This window comes from Lissotriton helveticus, chromosome 3_1 (genome assembly GCF_964261635.1).
Source record: "Lissotriton helveticus chromosome 3_1, aLisHel1.1, whole genome shotgun sequence".
Lineage (NCBI taxonomy): Eukaryota > Metazoa > Chordata > Amphibia > Caudata > Salamandridae > Lissotriton > Lissotriton helveticus.
In genome coordinates, this window is record NC_136061.1 from 1,843,332,981 (window position 1) to 1,843,348,394 (window position 15,414).

Consider the following 15,414-nt stretch of genomic DNA (forward strand, 5'->3'; position numbering starts at 1 on the left):
ATCCCATAAAATTAATTAAAGTGGGAGGTGTGGGACCCCACAGACAGAATGCTGCTCTGGGGAATATTTGCAGGTTAGCACCCCAGTCCCACATTCAGGCTACAGTTAATAGCGCAGCCCCAAAGGCCTTAATCTCACAAGAGAAGGACTGGGCCCGAGAGAACTGGGCCACCTCGTTGAGAGGTGGCCCCAGACCAGTGTACTGTGCCAAGGGGACCCCTGCAGCTTGGGGCCCCCCGCACCGCGGGGGATGCGGGGGCCTGTGTTACGCCCCTGCCCAGAGGCCTACCAGGGGCTGCAGCATGTATTATACTACCCCTGGGAAGCCTTCCAAAATTACACCACAGGACTGCTACTGCAGCCCGGGTAACGTGGTACATGCACCCCTTACTTAGATATAGGTTACCTATATATACCTTAAATCACTAACCATATAAACCTATCAGTCAACCCTATAGCAGACCTTATCAATCCTGAAGGCAGGGTGCGGGGTTTTGTGTAAGAGGGTGCCCATGCATGAGCAGGGGCCCCCTGCAGCCTTTGGTACCTATTCTCTGGGGCTGTTCTGTGATGCAGCCAGACCATATACTCTTAAGTGCATTATAACCTCATGGTAAATTCTAACTTGGGAATGGCGGCACGGAAACATGTTGTGTTTGGTATCAAACACTTTGGAATCATGCCCCCACCCCTGCCAATCGTGGCGGCAGGGGTATGATTCCACCCTTCTAGAGGGAGAGACATGTACACACCGATATACCCGGTATCAGTTTAAAAGAGTCCTGACATCACAAAATGGATGCTACAGCCACAGACACGTGTTTGGCCTGGACAATAGGTTTTCTGTCAAAGGAAGGTGTCACCACCTCCCAGACAGGCTTTAGTGTATTGGGGCTGGGTGGGTGCACTTTGAGAGTGCTTTGAAGTCTGTACTGGGGGCACATTTGGTGTTCCTGTGCATAGCCCAGTTCAAACTGGTTGCAGGGGCTACCAGCCCCTGCACTGGCACGAAACTGGACAAAGGAAATGGGTGTAGCCACCCCTCTTTCCAAACGCTCCCATAGGTGAGTCCCCAAAGCAAGTCCAACCCCTTCCTTGGGTATAAGAAAGGAAGCCCTGACCACAGGATTTTAGATTACATCTGGACAAAACTCTGCTACAGATATCCTGGAACTTCGACGATCTACATGACTAGATGACTGAAGAATCTCCCTTGGAGTAAAGAAGTTACTCCCCTGCTCGGCAGGCAGCATAGACGCATCTGACTGTTCTGCATCTCCGAAGCTCCCGATGGACTCCGAAGTAATTGCATCCCAGGAGGTGGATTTCCAGACTTCTTCGAGGCCGACCTGAGTCCCAAGCAAAGCTGAGACCTGCAGCCCTCGTGAGTACCGTGGAACCGGAACCCCTGGACACGCGCACATTTGCAACTGCATTAGCTTCTCGACGTTCCTTGAAGCTGTGCTTTGGGTTACTTGTAGCCCAGACCCGAGCACCTTTCCCACTGAAGATTGATGGTCTACACTCCACTAGTGTTCAGAGAGCCAGCCCTTTGTGTTTTCGCACGAGGTACCTCCGCGATCCCTGGTCCATTGTGTGGCGGGTCCCTGAGAAGGCAACTTTAACTTTCATTGGGTTTCCCTGGTTGCTCCAGATGTACCCTTACTCTTCACCACTTGGTGAGTCACTCGGACATTGCTGTCTGCACCAAAGCATTTCTTAACTTTCTGCATGGGTTGGTGTTGCCAAGGCTTGTTGGGTCCAATCCAGTCACCGACGCCGCAGCATCCTTCGTGGGACAGCTTAAATCCAGCTCCTGGTCATTGTCAACACCTCCTGGTCCTCGTGGCTGCAGAGTCAAGCTTCACCTCTTCAACCTGCAATCTCCCGACATCGGTGCGCATTCGACTATCGTGCCCCTGGTCACTGGCAAGTGACCCAGACTCTGTGCCCTCTGCTTTCAGGTTCTTATCATCTTCAATCCAGGCTTGGATCACACCAGACACTTTTCACTTCAAGGGCAGCAGCACTTTGCCGAAGATCGCCATTGAAATCAACAACGATTCCCGACACCAAAAGACACCTATGCACCTGGCTCTCCTGGGTGAGGTAACTCGAGTACTCCGGTGCGCCTGAGGGTGTAACCCTAGAACCCCTTAAGTTTCTTAATATATGGATTGGTACGCCCCTAGGGCTCAGAGTATATTGTGCTAATTTACTGTGCTATTTTAAGTGTAATGTATGTGCTTTGACCTCTAGCCTCATAAAGAGACTAGTAGGGTATGCTTAGAATAAATACATATATTTTATATATATACCTAGTGTGGTTCTCCTTTCATTTGGTCATTCAAGAGATTATAGACTGGTAAAACAAGCTGCTTTACATTCCTTCAAGACTTCGCCTGAATGCTGCTCTCCATAGCTACCACTAGGATAGCTTTCAAATAAGGTTGTCTTTAACCTATCACCTCTAAGGGGTTGTTTGGGCTGGTGCAAGGTGCCCACTATAACTAGTGGACAGCATATTCCATGCCAACTTCTTACATTGGTGTGCTGCGGTTGGGATTCAAGCTTGCCTTTGTTTTACCAGATAATCTCAAGTGAGTGACTAACTGAAAACCACTAAAGGTACCTGAGGTACATATAATACAAGCTTAATGTACAGTATGTACTACTGAACTTAAGAGTTGTGAGTTAAGGGCTTAGCACACCCTTTCTATAAGTCAAGAGAGTTTAGTAGGCCACATTGGAGTAGGTAGGTGCATACACCACACCACACTAGTGATGTCTTCAAGGCCAGGAACCAGTGGGTCCCTGCCAGATATCAGTACAGTGCTAGCATCCAAGTATGGCACATTCACATTCTTGGAATTGAGAGCATTGTGTACTACTAGGAGATTGAAGACATGCAAAAGTGCAAACACTCAAAGCCTCATAGAGGTACTGCTGTTGGATGATCTCAGAAAGGCCTCAGGCCTGGAGGGATAAGCAGTATCGGTGGGGCAGCAGAAGATGAAAGGCCCAGGGGTAAAAATGACCAGTACCTGACCTCTTATGTTGACCAGGAAGGTGACAATGTCCTTACCCTGGAAAATGCAGCTGCCCTGAAAATGAGGAAGAAAGCCAGGAAGGCCCTCTCTTTGTTCCACCAGGGAGAGTTGGATGTGTGCCTAGAAGGTCAAGATCTCCTTCTCAGGAGTCTGTCCATTCTGACATATCTGTAGGGACTGCTGTTCCTTCTCACAGGAGGGAATACTCCCAGGAGAAGAGAGAAAGATCATGTAAGAGGAAGCCCAGCTGAGAATTAGAAGAGAACAGGTGGCCTTAGAAAGGGAGTCCCTAGAGCTCCAAAGAGCTAGAAAGAAGATGGGGCTAGAGTCCCTTGGTGGCAGCTACATCCCTAGTGGTAGAGAGAGATCTCATGACCATAGGAACTTAAGCAAGATTGACCCTTTCTACCAGAGTGAAGATGACATCCACAAATAGATTACTGCACTGGAAAGAGCCTGTAATGTTCAGAAGGTCCCCCAGGAGCAGTGGGCAGCAATCATGTGGCTCTCCTTTGCATACAAAGGTAGAGATACGCTCCTCACTGTTAGAGAAGTGGATGCTGATGATTATACGGTCCTGAAGAGTGCTCTGATTGAAGGGTTTGGCCTAACTACTGAACAATACAGGATAAAGTTCAGCTATACCCAAAAGGCTCAGACTCAGGATGGGGTTGACTTTGCTGATTGTGCTACTAAGGCTCTGGAGGGCTGGTTACTTGGCAGTAAGTTGTGTGATTTCAAAGGATTGTACAACTTAATTATGAGGGAGCAGATCCTTAATAATTGTCAAAATCAGCTGTTGCATCAGTATCTGGTGGACTCTAATCAGACCTCTCCCCAAGAATTGGTAAAGAAGGCAGACAAATGGGTCAGAGCCAGGGTGAAGCAGGAGGTTCAGAACCAAGGTGGTGACCAGAAGAAGTAAGATTCCAAAAACTCTGATAAGGGTGGGGAAAATGAAAAAGACCAGAAGTCTTCTCAAGGTCCCCAAAAATCTGTATCTGGTGGGGAATCCCAATCAACTAAAGGAAAAGGCCAAAAGAAACCATGGTGTAAAAATCTGTAAACAGAAAAGCTATTGGACTAGTGATTGTAATAAGTTCAAAGACTCAACTCCACCCACCATTGCCCCATAGGCAACTGTTCCCCCTAGTTCAGCTCCAAGTAGTGGTACTCACAATAAGGGTGTGGTAGGGATAACCCTGGGTTCTGAGGTGGACTCTGGCCTAGTCAGAGTTCCAACTCAGGCTGTACTGATCTGTGATGGAGGCATGGATATGTCCTCCTCTGTGAGTCCCAGTAATCTGGGCAAATACAGACCGCAACCTTTGATTAATTGAAACAACGCTTTGGCATTCATGGACACACGGGCATGTGTCACAATGGTGACACAAGACCTTGTGGCTCCTGAGCAGATCATACTCCGTGAAATGTAATAAGTGACCAATGCTAGCAATGTCAGAACTGACCATGCCCTGGCAGTTGTTATTTTTTCCTGGGGAGGGGTAACTGGGCTCAAGAAGGTTGTGGTAAGTGCAGACCTCCCTGTTGAATGCTTGCTTGGCAATGATTTAGAGACTTTAACTTGAGTTGAAGTGGAGCTCAGGACCCATGCCGAAATGTTAGAAATCCCTGCACATGAGTTTGCTGTGACGAGGTCACAGGACAAAATGTCTAAAGCTGAACAGGCCCTGGATTCTCGAAGAATGAACCAGGTGCCTTCCAGGAAGAGGAGCAATAGGGTAAAGGCAGTGCCTTCCCCCCTGACTCAGAATACAGATCAGTTTCTTGAGGGCGATGATTATAGTCCTCATGAAGGAACTGTCCCAGATGAGCTTGAGCCTGATCAGGTTGAGTTCTTGGAGACATTGGGCCCTACCAGGGCAGATCTGAGCCAGGAGGAGCTGAGCTGTCTCTCTCTTGACCCCTCAGACAGCAAGTTGTTGCTGAGGCTGCTGGGAATGCTAGTGGTACCCATAGGATATATTGGCATGATGGACTCCTATACTCAGAGAGTAGAGACCCCAAGCCTGGTGCAGCCAGGAGGTTGGTTATTCCTCTGTAGTTTAAGGGGCTTCCTATTAACACTAGCCCATGATATTCGCTTAGCAGGTCACCTGGGCCAAAAGAAGACTTGGACCAGGATTGTCCCTCACTTTTATTGGCCCCATATGTCTGAAGACACCAAGGAGTTGTGTTGCTCTTGTGCCACCTGTCAAGCCTGTGGTAAGGCAGGTGGTGCAACAAAGGTCCCCCTGATACCAGTACCTGTATGGGGTTCCCTTTGAAAGAGTGGGGATTGACATAGTTGGTTCCATTAATCCTCAGACAGCCTCTGGGCACAGATTTATCCTGGTGGTGGTGAACCATGCCACTAGGTACCCAGAGGCTATTCCACTAAGGACCACCGCAGCTCCTGTGGTGGCAAGGGCCCTCTTGGGAGTGTTCTCAAGGGTGGGTTTTCCTAAGGAGGTAGTATCAGACAGAGGAACTAACTTCATGTCTAGTTACTTGACTGCAATGTGGAAGGAGTGTGGAGTGCATTACAAATTCACCACGCCTTATCACCCGCAATGCTTTAGTTGAAAGGTTCAACAAAACCTTAAAGGGCATAATCAAAAGTCTCCCAGAAAAGCTTAGGGGCAGATGGTAAATCCTTTTGCCCTGCCTTTTGTTTGCATGCAGGGAGGTTCCTCAGAAGGGGGTTGGTTACAGCCTTTTGAACTTCTGTTTGGGCATCCTGTAAGAGGTCCATTGTGTCTGGTTAACGAGGGATGGGAGTTACCTCTAAAGCCCACTAAACAGGACATAGTGGACTATGTACTTGGTCTCTGCTCCAGGATGGCAGAGTACATAAAAAAGGCAACCAAAAAGCTTGAGGCTAGCCAGGAATTGCAAAAGGCCTGGCATGACCAAAAGGCTGTGCTGACTGTTTACCAGCCAGGGCATAAGGTGTGGGTGTTGGAGCATATGGCCCCAGCATCCCTCCAGGACAAGTGGAGTGGCCCCATACAATTGTTGAACAGAAGAGGGAGGTTACCTATTTGGTAGTCCTTGGAACTCCCAGGAGCCCCCATAGGGTACTTCATGTCAACAGACTGAAGCCATATCTTGACAGAGCAGACATGGGCTTGTTCATGGCTACTGATGAGGCTACAGGAGGAAGAGCGTAATCCACTCCCTGACCTGCTCTCACAGAAACCTGGTGGTGGGTCAGTGAATGGTGTAGCCTTGGCAGGCAGCCTCACTGCCCAGCAACAAGCTGATTGTAGACAAGTGCTCAATAAGTACAGACATATGTTCTCTCTGACTCCAAGTCCGACTATCTGGTGCACTCATTAAGTGGACACTGGGGACAGTCTGCCTGTTAAAAATAAGATTTGCAGGCAACCTGACCATGTATAGGACTGTATCAGGACTGAAGTCCAGAAGTTGTTGGATTTGAGGGTTATTGAACCCTCAGATAGCCCTTGGACTAGTCCAGTGGTCTTGGTACCTAAACCTCACACCCAGGGTGTTAAGAGAGCGATGAGGTTTTGTATAGACTACAGGGGTCTCAATGCAGTCACTAGGACTAATGCCAACCAATACCCAGAGCAGATGAGCTTATAGATACTTTGGCCTCAGCCACGTTTCTGAGCACATTTGATCTGAGAGTTGGCTAATGGCAGATCAGACTAGCTGATGATGCAAAGCCTGAGACAGGATTTTCTAACCCTAGTGGGCACTACCAATTTTTGGTGTTGAGATTTGGTTTGAAGAATGCACCTGCCACTTTTCAAAGGTTGGTGAATCATGTCCTAGCAGGCCTGGAAGACTATAGTGCAGCATATCTAGATGATATTGCTGTCTTTAGCTCCACCTGGGAGGATCACCTGGTCCACCTGAGAACTGATTTGGAGGCCCTGCAGAAAGCAGGCCTAACTATCAAGGCTACTAAGTGCCAGATAGGGCAGAGTCAGGTTGTGTACCTGGGCCACCTTGTAGGTGGAGTCCAGGTTCAACCATTGCAGAGCAAACGCCAGACCATAATGTACTGGGTTGCTCTAACTACCCAGACTCAGGTCAAAGCTTTCTTGGGCCTGACTGGGTCCTACATAGGATTTGTTAAGGGGTATGGTTCCATTGTGAAACCCCTGAATGACTTAACTTCCAAGAGAATGCCTAAGAAAGTTCACACAGTAAGCTGTGAAAAGGCTTTTGATGACCTGAAGCAGGCCATGTGCACTGCTCCCTTTCTGCAAAGTCCTAACTACGCCAAAGAATTCATTGTCCAAACAGATGTATCTGAGTTGGGGGTAGGGGCTGTGTTATCACAATTGAATGATGAAGGTCAGGACCAGCCAGTAGTTTTTATTAGCAGAATGAGACTAACTTATCGGAGTGCTTCAGAACATGGGTTTTCCCCCAGTACGTGAATTGGATACGCTTACTGTATCACAATCCCACAGCTAGAGTGCTTATAAATAGACATCTGTTCGCCCCTTTTCCCATAACGAGAGGCACAAGGCAGGGTTGCCCGCTGTCGCCCCTTCTATTCGCCCTCACGATTGAACCCCTTGCGTGTAAATTGCGCCAACACCACCAGGACAAGGCCCTTCGCTGTAATCTACCCAAATTCTACTTTCGCAAACTATGCGAGCACACAAACATTACCAAACGGGGAGACCTCTTTCACAATGGCATATTGCGCACCTCTGATCAAATATTTCATGACCATCAACCCTCGTCCCTAGATATTTTCTTATATGTACGGTTGCGACAAGGAATGTGCTCTATACTGCCGGAGTTCCCGCAGGAGCCGGCAAATTTCACATCCTTAAACCAAATGTTAGGAGCCACTGCGCCCGGACACTTGGTATCTACACTATACCATACTGTCTACAAACATAGGTCAGAAATCCAAAATACATCTCGCATGCACTGGGTCACTGACCTGGAGAAAGAAGTGACGGATGAGCAGTGGGAATATTGCAGCCTACAGACCGCACACATTTCCACAAGCTGCAGACTCCACGTCATACACTACAAATTTCTACAGCGATTATACTACACCCCATCAAGATGTATAAGCTCCAACTGAGAGATACAGATCATTGTGAAGGGTGTCATTGCCCCGGAGCTGGGTTCCTACACGTGGCTTGGGAATGCCCAACAGTGCAAGCATATTGGGTACAAGTCTTTGAGGCTCTGGAGAAAATGACGGGGTTGTCTTTGGAATGTACACCTTTAATGGCGCTATTGGGCTACACTGAGCGGGTCCCCAAGTCACACCGGCGATACATTACTGCTCTTAGCGAAATGCAGGGTAGCTTGTAGGTGGGGCAGGGGACGGGCACCTAAATACAAGAAGTGCCTAGATGATTTAACATACTGTCAAGAGCAATTGGCCTTCTATGCTGAAATGCTTCCGCAGGCCTCTAGACCCAAAGACATATGGGGCCCCTCCAGGGCTACCTCTTGGAGCAAGCGGCGGAACCTCTAGCTGACACACTATCTGGCGCGCCACCAAGTCCCTGACAATGCTGAGAATATATCCCTCCTTCCCAACACATCTCTGACACTGATGCGCCTGGTTGGTCCTGCAAACCTGATTAGTTAATGAGAGATGTACATTAGCTTTGTCGTATGCTTCCTCCTTGGAATGTGCAATTATATGATGTAACTGTATTGTAGTAGATGAAAAATTGGTATACCATATGCAATAGCACAAGCGCTATGTGAATGCAATTGCTTAGGCTGGCTGGTCATATCGTGATGCAGACGTAGAAAAGACTTAAGTCACACTCAAGCCTGGAGCAAAACGGAAGATAGAAAAGATAATACTGATATATATCTAAATGTCTATACCTATTTAACACAAAGTATTACAATGTACGTTGTTCATGTTGGAAAAACTATAAATAAATAAATAAATAAAAAAGAGAGCTAGAATTGCTTACAAATATCTCAAGAAGCCTTCAGTCTTGGGTGGTTGTAATCTTTTGGATAGGAATCTTTATCAAATTGCCTTCCTAGTGTCTCAAGGTGCACTTTGCTTCTTACTGGATTCATAAACTATCCCCCTTGGATTTACATTAAACGTAAGCTATGCGCTCCTTTTTCCACTCCTTCCTTTCTCACAGCTTCTAAGCTTGTTTGAGATCATTCTCAATGTATTATATAAGACACTATTAATGCATTGAAATATATTGATAAAAAAGTATCCAAACCTATTCATAAATCAAGAGGTTCTTCTTTATGGTACAATCCTAAACTTTTTACTGTAATTGGCCCTTTCACGGCCTCTGCCTGGGCTGCCAAAGGTATCAGTTTGGTGAAAGACCTCTATGATTCTCATCATGACCTGTGTCCCTTTTCTTTCTCAGCTAGGAAATATAATCTTACCAACATGGACTTTTATTCTTTTTTTAACTAAAGGTTAAACATTTTAAAATACCCCTTTCTACAGACTTGGTCATTGTCTCACTTCTTCCTGTGTGGTTATGCTCAGGCCATATAGCGTCTATAATAAATAAATTGTTATCCGCTCCACTCCCTTCACAATCTACAACTGCTAACGTTAGATGGTCTCATCATTTTGAGGATTACATTTTTAAACATATTTCACAAGATACCTGGCAATTGATTGGGAAGTTATTCCTGAGTAATAAAATTGCTCCTTTACTTATCCAATTCAAATTCTTTAGATTAAATCTTCTACATTGGACCCCGTCTCGATTACATAAGTTGAAACTATGAGATAGTGATCTTTGATCAAACTACAATTTAGCACCAGGCACCCATCAACATATGTTTTTTGAAAGTATGTTATTAAATTCTTTATGTGGCCTGATACAGAAACAGTTACCAATAATCTTCAACACATCTATAGATTGTTCTTTGCCTATGATTTTAATAGCTCCTTGGGCTACAGTTATTCCTTTACTCCTTGACAATACGGATCTAAAGCTATTAGGTTTACTTTTATCCATTGCTATTAAAATTATACTAACAGAATGGAAATCTTTTCATCTCCTGTCTTATCATACCTGGCAGGCATGGGTCTCATACCTTCGTGGAGCTCATACTTTTGTTGAGAAAAAACATTACTCGCCTTCCATTTCTAGTAATGTTTGGCGGTCTTTGGACAGTTATATGAACTTATCCTCTCAGGGGTTGGTAGCTCAGTATCCTTTTGATTCCATTTCTTAAAATATTTTCTTATCAATGCAGCAGATGTCCCTTCTTGTCTATTTTATTCCTTAATTCTCTATCCTTCTGTCTCTCTCTAGTATTCTTTCTTTTTCTTTTCCCTTGTTCCCCTTTCTGATTTATCTTATCGTTTAGGAATACAACCAATTTATGTCTATGTTGGGATATATGTAATTACTTTGCCGGCTCCATATTTATGGGATATATATCAATTTTTGATGAATTTATAATATTTATTATTTGTCATGATATTCTTTGTTCACTTTTTAAAAAAAATAACAATATTTTGCCACTCTTTTTATCCCAATCCACGGGTTCTTAGTTATGATTTTTGTTTTAATGCTTCGGTACTAATTTAGTATGTACTTGATTCTGATATAATGTATTGTTATTGTGTTACGAATGTATTTCTTTTTCAAATAAGCAATAAAGATATTTGAACTAAACAAAATGATAGGGGGTTGGGGGTAGAACTAACAGTGAAAGCAAGTAGTTTAAGTGTAGATTGGGATTAGAGGTGTCACTTATTTTCTTGGGGAACAATTTTTCCCTGTCCAGTGTGTAAAAAATTGAACTTCTCCATTCAGCATGGTGTGGAGCCAACAAATGTGTCTCATTCTGCACAAAACTCAGAACGGGTAATTCAATGCACACTCTACTATATTTCCAGAACAACTTCATTGTGGCCTAATTTACCCCTTTAGAGCGACCTGACCACTACAACAGCTGCTACTACATTGTCCACCAGTGCTTCTCCGGGTAGGTATAGGTAAGCATAATGAAAAGGATTTACAATTAGAGCAATATATAGATGAAAAAGGGGTTAAAATGAACACAAACAAATATTTTCCTGCACAATAGTTAGTTTGCATTTCACCAGGTATTTGGCTCAGCACGATTATGATACATTCTGAACAATTTAGTTGAAGGAGTTTGCTCACCTCCACTTCTATATCTGGCTAAGTAGTACCATGTTAGTGATTTGGCCTGTGAAGTTGTTTATGAACACTGATGTGAGCATGGAGTGACACTGTGAAGTGAATAAGATTTGTACTACCCTTTGCCTTTGGATGTGAATGATGCATGTATAATTGTAATGTGATGTGCCGGATTTGTAATTTGTGTAGAATTGATAGCAGTTTATGTAATGCAGTGCGGTGCAGTGAGTCTTCGAGGCGAATTATTGTTCTAGTTTTGGCACTTGTGTTTGCTTCGGGGGACAAAAATGCAATTCTTGAAGATGGCAAGAGGATTTAGGCATTGGCCACCACGTTACTGTGAATCCGTGCCAACATGCAACAAGATGTGGGAGTATCTTATTTCTAAGCTGGTCGCAAGCCTTGCAGGTGTAAGGCCTTTGCAATGTTGGGTTCGCAAACCACCATCACTGTGATCCTCTGGGGAATGTGACAGCTCTGGACTGAAAGGAGCAAAACACGGACAGTTTCAAGCTACCGGAGAGGGGAATTCTCGCAACATTGGGTATCAGCACTACTTGTCTCTGCCCCTGGTGGAATTACCCTTTGCAGTAACAAAGAAGTGACTATGCAACAGTGAATTATAGCTCTAGTTTTGCCGAGAAAAAATCCGTGTGGCACGGTTTGGAACACACTCAAAGTGAATGCTACCGGGATGAGCCTTAGAACTGTAAACATCTATTGAAAAATACAAAAGTGCACTATGCATCAAATACCATGACACTGCTCAGACAGAAGACATCGACAAAGAATATCGTGCATTGAAGTTTATTACTACATTTTATAATTAAAGAAAATGAGATCACAAGTTACAATATTTCCTCGCAACAGCATTGTTTCACGTAGCGTCTCATAGCTCTATTTGCCATCTATAACAGTTGAGCCTGTTCAAAAAACCTTAATTTTCGACATTGCTCATTGGGTACAGAATTTCTTTTACTTTTAGTTAAAAGGCATATTCTCCCTATTGTCAATTTTTAAAGAAAAGAGACCGTAAAACATTGAGGGTAACGGGAAAGATTGCACTATTTCAATTTGTTCTTGCCAACTTATCACGGCCCACAGCAGGGTTTGTCTTTAATGGAAAGTGGCGTTTGTTCCAACAGATGTTTGGCAGAAACGGATCATTGGCTTGGGCAAGAGTCAGTAACTCTATAATGCCTGTTTCCCTGTATGCTAGACTGCTTAGATTCTGGCCCAGGCCGAAAGCTGCAGAGCATAATACAGATTTGCATTTTTTTCAAAAATCTAAGAAATCTGAGAAATTATGTTAAAAGCTTGCATTTCATTTCATGTCTAATCTTCTCCTGTGACGCCATCAATCGCACAGGTCTGTGAGGCCTTCTTTTCGACAGTGCTCACGGCTTGTAGTAAGATTCAGGCAGCCCGAGCTCAACAAATGGCTGTGCCTCTTCACATTTTGTGTTTACACACTTGCATTGACCAATAGTATAGTAGTAATACAAATATACGCCGTTGTTCGTACAGGGCAGTATACTCGCTGCTTTCTTAATCTTTGTCTCCGTGCAGCATTGGCAGCTCCGTTTTGGTTTGAATGGATCAAGCGCGTACCTGTTAAATAACAACACAAGAACAGACTTCAATATATGTATCAATAGAGAAGAAAATTGTTTAAAGAAAAAAAATAGTTATTCTCGGTATTTTATAATGCAAGAGCTTCGTAGCAGTAGAAAGAACATCGAAATATGCCTTACTTTTTACTTTTCCAAATGGAAGAGTACAAATGGTATCTTGAAGCACGAACGTTGGGGGTGGGTTGGGTGGCGGGGTTGTAAGAAATTGGCTTATATTCATTGAAAGGGATGGGAGCCCCATTCAAGAAGTAGCCATAATCCTTGTCAGGGGAACCACAAAAGTCACTAAATAATCTCTGCTTAACCCTCTGGTAGCCTGACACACAAGCAGTCAAGCTTAACTCAAAGGCAATGGGTAAATTTTTTATACTCAGCACTCAAACAGCAATACAGTCAAAACACAACACAAGAACAATCTCAAACTAATTTAGAATAATACTTTTTTTTAACTTAATTGTTTCTGCTTTTATATCATTACAATATGATAAGTTAAACAGATTTAACTCAGCTCTGTTTAGTACAGTACAATGGCATCTCAAGCGCTACACATCAATTTGAAAAAGTGGTAAGTGCAGAAGTTAGATACAGCAGTATCCATACTTTGTGCAAGCATCCACATAGCAGCTGGACTCAGTTCAAGCAGGTGGTAGTATCAGGTAGGACTTTTCTGGACGCCTGTATAGACCGCGCAGCTCAAACCGATTGTTTATGAGCGTCCTGGTGTTCCGAACTCAACCTAAAGACTTCCAGCTGGGTGCGTAAGTGTAATTTCAATGGTTGCCATTGAGGAAGCATTATTTTGCAAAATAAAATCCTGCTTGATTTAATCTATTCATATTTGCGCTACTGATGAGAACAATGACTAAAAGTGTGAAAATTATTAACGTGTGTGACAACTTTTAAGAGTGAAATAAGCGTAAAACAAAGCACACACTACAAATCTTTGTAAAAAGTGCAAAATGAAGCACAATACGTGTAGAAAAATGAAAGTAGCACTAAACATGTGGAGAGTATGAATAAATTAACTTTCTATATGTGAACTAAGACATTTATGAGAGAGAGAGTAATGGAAATATTAAATAGAAAATGCTTATTAAATCGTTATACATAACGTTTATTTTTCTTTACTTATAATGTAAAAGAGACATATTAATTAATAAATGGACTAATTAGAATATTATTTGTGGATATAATTGAAAATGATAATTCTATTGCCATGATGATCTTTAATGAAATTATCGTCCAAACTAAAATGTGTTTTATTTTCTTAGAGAAAGATGCATTACAAAATCCTATGAAGGGCTCAAATTCTTGCTTGACTAATATTTTCTTTTCTTAAAATGTATGCTTCGGGAGAAAAAGTATTTTGTCCTTCACTATTTCTAAATTGATGTGCTACTTTCTTTAGCTGTACACAAATTAAACTCAAGGAATTTCCTCTTCATTATTTACTGTGAATGAACTCATCGGATGAAAGCTACAAACCGGTGAAACGTGCGCAAGGATGTGGATAATGTTGCAAGGTGTTTTCCTGCTTCCCCGGAAGGATGAATTCATTAGAACTAACAATGACTTTCTTCAATGAACTTTGTCGAGCTAGTATGGTCAGATGATCACCTTATTCTGAAAACCAATGAAAAGAAGAAGAAGCAATGAATGATACTTTTGGGAGATTGAACATTAATATATAGGGTATAAATATTTGTGTAAAAAGAGGATTTTTTTGAAGGAGCTGTTTCTTTGAGAGGAGAGCTTTGCTGCTGTTTTCTCTGTGCTACTCTGACTAGCTGCTGTCCTTGCTAAATCTGACTGAGACTGTCCTGAATTCTTTGCACTTCATTGGCTGGTGATGTTGCTCTTAGCTATACATTTTTCGGCCAAGAGGTTAGCTTCCTTTCTCATTGCACGCTGTACAATATTTCTCTCGGTTCGTATGAATTCAAATTGCATATTGATATTTGCGATTAAATAAATACCTTTTTGTCTCTCTCTCCTCTCAATTGCCTGTAATAGATTTTGTGCTGAATTTGATGTAAATTGTTTCGTATATTAGTGATTTACCTGTAACATTTGTTTTTGAAGAAACGTATGATTCTTGCAAATGTGTTTATGTGCTGACCATTCATATTCTGAAAACTTAGATAAAAGTAAATTGATAAGTATTTCAGAGTCTGTTATTATTATGAGTTTTTGGCAGATTTGTACATATTAAGACAGCTTTTATTAAGTTAGATTTTTCCTTCGTTAAGGTCCTAATGAGGGGAATTTTATATGTCTTTCCATTGCCAAGTTACTATTAGATCTAAACAAAGATTCATCGGAGGACCTGTTGGTTTAAGTGGTTATTAAGTTCTCATAGGTCTGAACTGTTAATCATAAAAGTCTAGTGGTATAAAAATGTGTGATATCTTTAAGGATGAATAACATTTCTCCCCACTTCCGCTGCATCAGTGTTTAGTAGTTGCATTGGATGGTTAGTTTAGACTAATCATACTGGGTAATGAACAAGACAGAATTTATAGGGATAGACAATTATTGACTAAGTACCTTTATGTTGTACGTTGTGGACCGTCGTTGACCTTAAGAAACTGAAGTAAC

At 43.0% G+C, this 15,414-nt stretch overlaps 1 protein-coding gene and 1 long non-coding RNA gene across 9 annotated transcripts in view; one reads left to right on the top strand and one right to left on the bottom strand.

The window, feature by feature from the left end:
• The window catches only part of LOC144823886 (uncharacterized), a 1,846,314-nt gene that overhangs the window by 1,562,082 nt on the left and 268,818 nt on the right, over window positions 1-15,414 (top strand). The gene's annotated exons all lie outside the window — the stretch shown is intronic.
• Window positions 11,984-15,414, bottom strand: part of LOC144823887 (uncharacterized) — a 322,915-nt gene continuing 319,484 nt past the window's right edge. Inside the window, exon 6 of the long non-coding RNA XR_013608849.1 lies at window positions 11,984-12,793. This is a non-coding gene — a long non-coding RNA (uncharacterized LOC144823887). The remainder of the gene's footprint in view (window positions 12,794-15,414) is intronic.